We start from the raw sequence: 6,257 nt of genomic DNA, 5'->3' as shown, positions 1-6,257 counted from the left end.
CTATTATCTTTCTATTTAGGGAAATAGAAGCAAAGGTGAAAGACTATGAAAAGGAAACAGAAGTGCACAGATGTACTTTGCAAAGCTTTTTATAGCTTATGAAAGAGGTCTGTAGATGTTGTTTATAAATCTGATTACAGTTTATATTTAGGTGTTATGGGAATAGTAAATCTTGCCTTCCTCCATCTTTCCTGGGAACCTGACAAATGAGGAGCAGAAACATCCTTAGAATTTAACCAAAAGATGAAAAAGTTACACCATCAGGGAGGACTTTGCTTCCAAACCCTTTATTTCAACAGTCATTAAAAATAGTGGAGACATGGAAACAGAATGAATAAAAACCACTTATCTCAGTTAGGCACTGCTTCCCTGCCAGGCTGCTTTCTCCAGCAGAAGTCACCCTGCTGCTCCATGCCCTGCCCTGCTGCAGTGCTGTTTGGGCTGCTTTAGTGTCACTGCAGGTCCCCACACCACAGTTCTTGCATCTGTCTCTTGAACCTAAAATGGGCAAGAGAAAGGACACCTTGTTTTGGACAGATGAGAAGCACTGTCTGTGCTATCATCCAGCTTATGAAAAACTCTCCAGGACTTCTTTAGTAACATTGAATATATTTAGTTCCAAAGAGCAGAAATTAATCACTTCAGCAATTAAGGCACTTGATTCTATGATAGCATTACTATCCTTGAAGAAACACAATACTTAAATGGTTTTTATTGCTTGTATTCCTTGAAAGATGCATTTGCCCTTTCAAAACAGGGACATTATGTTCTCAAAATCCATTTCCAATTGAAAAGCCTCCCACTGCCTACATGCAGGTGTGGATGTTTTCTGATTGCTCCTAATCAAAGTTCAGGGTTGCTGCATTTCCCGTGCAAGGGAGAGCAGGATAAATACATGTTAATGAAAGAGAGGAAGCAATATTAGTCCCAGAGATGAAAACAGATGGCTTTCCTCTGACTTCCATTGAATTTGCAGAAAGGGACCAAACATTTATTTTAGATAGAAGATGTTCAATTAGATGCAATGTTTTTATGTACAGAGTATATAATAAAAAATGTGTTTATATCCTTTGGGATGACTCCTGTGCAAGTTGAAGTGTGAATGTCCCCATGTCAGTTTGTCTCCTCATTGTGGGAAGGGCAGTGCTGCAGCATTTTGCAGCTTAGCTTGTGAATAGCACTTGGGGCCAAATCTGCAGCACAGAATGGCCAGGACAGGAGGAAGGAGAAACTTGGTGAGTCCTGGCATTGCACAGCAAGGCAGCACCCAGCTTGCAGCTCTCCAGATGCTTTGTCAGGCCACCCGTGTAGGGGTGAGGCTGGCATGTTTTGTCAAAGCACAGGCTTAAACATTTCAGTGGTTTATCAGAGCCAGAGCTAAAGAGACACTAAAGAAAACAAAGCACCCACTTTTTAGTTAGTTATAGCTGGTTTTAACAAGTTTTTCAGGATTTTCTTGCCAAGTACCACAAGCTATAGGATAACTTAGGATTTCCAAAGCTGAAAGTGGTGCTGAGGGCCCTGCCCTCTACTTTGAATGTCAATCCCTGCTTGTACTCCAGGTTCATTGGAGTAATCTCCTGAGAAGATTTTCCTCCCCAGAGTGTTTTCTCTGAGATTCCAGCAAATGTAAAAGTAGTACTTTGACATCATAGTTATAGATGATTTCTTCAAATCTTCCTTGTGTTCCTTAGTTAACACATTTCTACTTTTCAGGACTGCCATAGGTACTTTATAGTTCATGTACTGGGAGAAGCAGTGGTTGTGCTGGCACCTTTGTAAAGTTGTGGCTTCCAGCTCAATTTGAACTTGGCAGTGAATCTCTGCTGGTGGTTTTGCTGCCTGTATTAGGTAATTTTGCTGCCTTTTCTCAGTTCATGTTCCTTACTCCACCTACCTTCTGGTACTCCTGCTGCCACAGACATTTAACATGCATAATGCAATCTGTGACCAGAGCCACTTGGAAAGTTCCTTGTTTTCAGTAACAAAATGTACCAGTGTCTCATGTAGCTGTTGCAGCAAATGTTGCAGTTAATTTCTTTTAGTAGATTTTGCCACTCTATGATGAGCAGCTGTTTGGGGCAGACTCAGCTATGGAAATGTGCACTCACTGGCCTAGTAGAGCCAGGGTTGTCTGTGACTCCTGCCATGTCTGCTGCCTCCTTTGACAGAATTTTTGCTCTGACCAACTTAATTCTTTCTACTTTTTTTCTTCCTGAACAAAAGCAGTGAAATTACTTTAAGTGGCACCCCAATAAATTTTCATTTCAGAAAATTAGACCACAAGTGATTACAAAACAGGCTGCTAGTGACTCAGGCTGTTTCTTTTGATTTCTTTATAATTATTATTTTATTTTAACAAAGACACCTGCACAAAGCACTGCACTTAAAATCGTTCATTTGACTCAAACAGCCCCCATTCAATCTCCTGGCAATCAAAGAAACACAAACCCCCTCAATGCAATTTTATTTTCTTAAGTGGGCAAATGCAAAGTGTACTGCATCAGTAAGGCCAAATTGAACCTCACTGCATCTTCTGGTTACTCTGAACCATTCACAGGCAAATCCCTTTGTCTTCTTTGCAGACCTCCACATACTTTTGGGAAAAGTGCCTTCCCAGCAGGGCCTGGTAGTTGGCTGTAAGTTTACAGGAGTCAGTAAAAGCAGGTGGATTGGGCTAATCTCTTGTATGAACCCACCAGTTTTTGACAGAGACTCTTAAATGTTAAAAAACTGTCACCTGTCACAGGTGTCACAGGATCCTAGCAAGTATGAAGAACATTGTTGTCTCATCCCTTTTCTTTTTAATGGAGATTGCTCCCTGTAATATATATGAACATATTGATTTCTCTTTTGAATCAATGATAATACGTGTTTCTGCAGCTTTGCATTTCATTAGGCTGCATTTGTAACTGGTGCCAGTAAATCATGATCTTGAGCTAAATGGGAGCAGTGGTCTGTTACCCCTGGTGTTCCCACTGGGGCTGTTGGTCTCTACATCCACAGGGATCAGCCCATGGCCAGAGATGCTTCCTAAAAGCCCTGCTGTACTTGGGAGGCCTGTGCCAAGGGGTTTAGGAGCTACAGAGATCCTGGCAATCCTTCCTAGTGTTTGCTGGAGCTACCAAGCCAGCACTTGGAATTTTAAATTGTGAGCTCCAAGACCTGAGGGATGCAATGAATATTAATTTTGTTCTATATAGGACTGAAGCCTTTCTGGGGAAGGTGATAAGACAGCCCTGACCTGATAAGGGCAGCTCAGAGTTTTAATGCAAAAAAGGAAATGGCAGACTGTGCAAATGGGATCTGGTGTTTTATTCCATGGAAATCTAAGAGAATTGTTCAGTGAAAGTGGTTTGAGGCCTTCTGCTAAATGAGTTGCTTGAAAGAAAATGAGCTGACTCATAGGGTCACACCAGGAGCCTTTTCACTGGGCTGGCTGGGTGGGTGAGTTCTGTTTTCCCATGGTCTTCACTGGGTTTACTCTGATTTTCTTTGAAATGGAAATTTTTGGCTGAAATAATGACCTGTGGACCAATATTTGCAAAGGACTATGTATCTTTCTATATTGCATCTCATCAAGCAAACCTTCAGAGGCACAATTACCAGATTAGGACTGGAAAATCATGTCAGGCTGCTTATTCAGATCAACAAGTTTGGTTTTTAGCTTTGCTTCTCAGGGAGGTGACAGAGCAGGGCTGTCTGTGCCAGCAATGGAAAGGCTGCCATGGATCCTTTTTCTGGGGAATTGGACCCCAGCCATTGGAGAGCTTTCATTTTTCTGTAAAAGTATTTTAAATAAAATCAGGATTTAGTGCACATTATAGCATCTCTACTAGGACAGAAGCTGGGAGCAGCAGGTTTCCACTATTTGCTTTCCTCTAATTCCAGATACTATTCAGCTGCCTGGGACTTCTGATACAATCTTGGGTGAAAATAGCAGCATATCACATGGTGGGTAAATCTCTTTTCTTATCAGTAAATAAAGCATTTCATTTCTAGCATATTATTGCAATGACAGCACTAACAATAAAACCTGAAGAGCAGTTACACTTTGACACAGCTGAAAGATAAATCTGAAATAATCCCTATCACTAGTACCAGAAGCTACTGTCATTTTTTCTGCCTCCCTCCCTCATTGCAATGAGCTGCATTTTTACACCGACCCCCTGCTAGTTATCTTCTCTGATGCTGAAGAATCATATCTTCACTCCCAGAGTGCTGGAAGGGCTCTTGTTCTTCACCTGGGTGCAAACAACATCCTACTGCAGTCAACCTGAACTAAATAAGTACTTGAGGGCCTAAGGAGGCCATAGACTGCTGGGGCTCCTGCTTCTGTGGTGTTGGGTTGTTCTTGCTTGCTTCCATATTCTTCTTTTACAACATTGTATTTGTGGCGGTTAAGGAAATAATGAGTTCTCTGCTGGAAAGTTTCATAAACACAGGAAAAAATTGCATGCAGTGGCTGAAGACTCTGATAGGGGTTAAGCAGACAGCTTTCAGGTATAATAAATACAGATAATTCTGGCTTAAGACAGAGAACCAGACTGTGGAAATGCAAGGCCCCTTATAGCTCAGTTTCAGTTCAGGTCACACAGGCTCAGCAAACCAACCTGCTAATCACCTCCCCTCTGTTCCTGAGCTAGGCAGGAACACTGCAAATTCCTGTACACAGCTAAACCCTGAGTGCAGCTCCTGCACCAATGCTTCCCATGTTCCTACTCCACAAGTTGCCTTCTCTGTCCTCTGAGCTTTTCTGGTGGGCAAAGCCAGCAGTCCTGCTTGCAAAGATGGAACTGACCTACCTGTGCACCAGGCATGTCCCTGAATTCTCAGGTTTGGTCATATCTGTATCTGGTACGGCCACCACAGAAAACTTGGGGGGGGAATAATAAAAGCAGTAGAGCCTTTCTGTATTTGTGACTTCTCTTTTTCTCCCAATCCCAAATTAGGGTGTCCTTATTACTTTTGTGTTATAAGTCACCTCAAGTCCTTACCATGTTCCCAGCTACCATGTACATAAATTCTATATTGCATCTCATCAAGCAAACCTTCAGAGGCACAATTACCAGATTAGAACTGGAAAACCATGTCAGGCTGCTTATTCAGACTCTTAACTCTTCATCCACTCACATTTATTGCCTCATTTGCTCAACTTCTGTCTTGGTACAGAAGGTACAATCATTTCTGTTCATCTGGTGGACCTGTGTTCTTGCTTCCCTCTTCTGCCCCTTTCATCACATTGGTCTCTAGTTTCCACAGAAACTGCAAGCCTCACCTACCCTTGGAATCATGGTCCCTTTGTTGCATTTCATGACTGCAGAAGAACATTAGTTTGCTCCAGGCATTTAAGTAGAGAAAAAGAAGTATTTGATTCCCTCCACAGAAGCATAATTTAAATGAGAACAGCCTCAGACCACGGAGGAACTGCAGAGAGCATGTTATTGTGCAAAGGTCACTGTGTGGAAGCTTTAATGAAACAGTTTCATGGAGCACATAATGGCAAATGAAGGCAGGACCTTGAGATCTCAAGAGGAGACAAGACTATTCTAATTCCTCTAATGCAGAAGCAACAATGTCCTTAATATAGAAAGGCAGCAAGATTAAGAGATGCTGCTTACAGCTCCCAGGCATTAGCTGTGTCTGCAGTGACCTGCCCTCCTGCTGGCATGAGGCTGGCTGGGCACATTGTGCACATGAGGCACTGCTGCTTCCTGTGGCTGAAAGGAAATGGAGCAGTTGAAGGTGGCCTGTGCTGTCTGCTGTGCAGGAGGGCAGAGAAACCAGCCCTTCACCTCACCTCCTGTTAGCACTTCTCTGACAAGGCAGTGGCCAGCAGGAATAGAGATCACCTGGAGCAGTGCCTGAGCAGGAGGGGTGCAGCAGGGAACAATCACCTACCTTGGTTCAGTGGTAGCAGCTGGAGATGTTGCCTACCAGAAACCTCTCCAGTTGTGTTCCCACTGCTCCTGCAGGAATGAAAGAAAAACAGAGCAATGTTTTCATTCTGTGCCCAAGTGCCAACTATTAGGGGCCAGCACTGGTAGCCAAGGGAACAGCCCTCCCTCAGGAAAATAAGAAAAGCACAGCTGAGCAGCATGTAGAGAGGACAGAGCACAAAAGGCTCGTTCGATCCTGAGAATATTTGGATTTTGTTGTGGGGGTAGAGGTTTTTTTTAATAGAGATGTCTAGTTCTAGTCTTTTATCCATTCAGAGCACTCAGACTGCCTGCAATCCAAAGTGCTGGGGTACTCTT

General features: G+C 43.0%; 1 long non-coding RNA gene across 1 annotated transcript; it reads right to left on the bottom strand.

Annotated features, from left to right (window-relative positions):
• Positions 1-268: 268 nt before the first annotated feature.
• On the bottom strand, positions 269-5,971 carry LOC132330780 (uncharacterized). Its single transcript, XR_009487427.1, has 2 exons — positions 5,902-5,971; positions 269-498 (listed from the first exon to the last, which is right to left on the bottom strand). It is a non-coding gene; the product is annotated as an uncharacterized LOC132330780 (long non-coding RNA).
• Between the last annotated feature and the right edge of the window lie 286 nt (positions 5,972-6,257).

The sequence above is a fragment of the Haemorhous mexicanus genome, chromosome 9, assembly GCF_027477595.1.
Source record: "Haemorhous mexicanus isolate bHaeMex1 chromosome 9, bHaeMex1.pri, whole genome shotgun sequence".
Taxonomy (NCBI): Eukaryota; Metazoa; Chordata; class Aves; order Passeriformes; family Fringillidae; genus Haemorhous; species Haemorhous mexicanus.
This window is presented reverse-complemented; position numbering and strand designations above follow the sequence as displayed.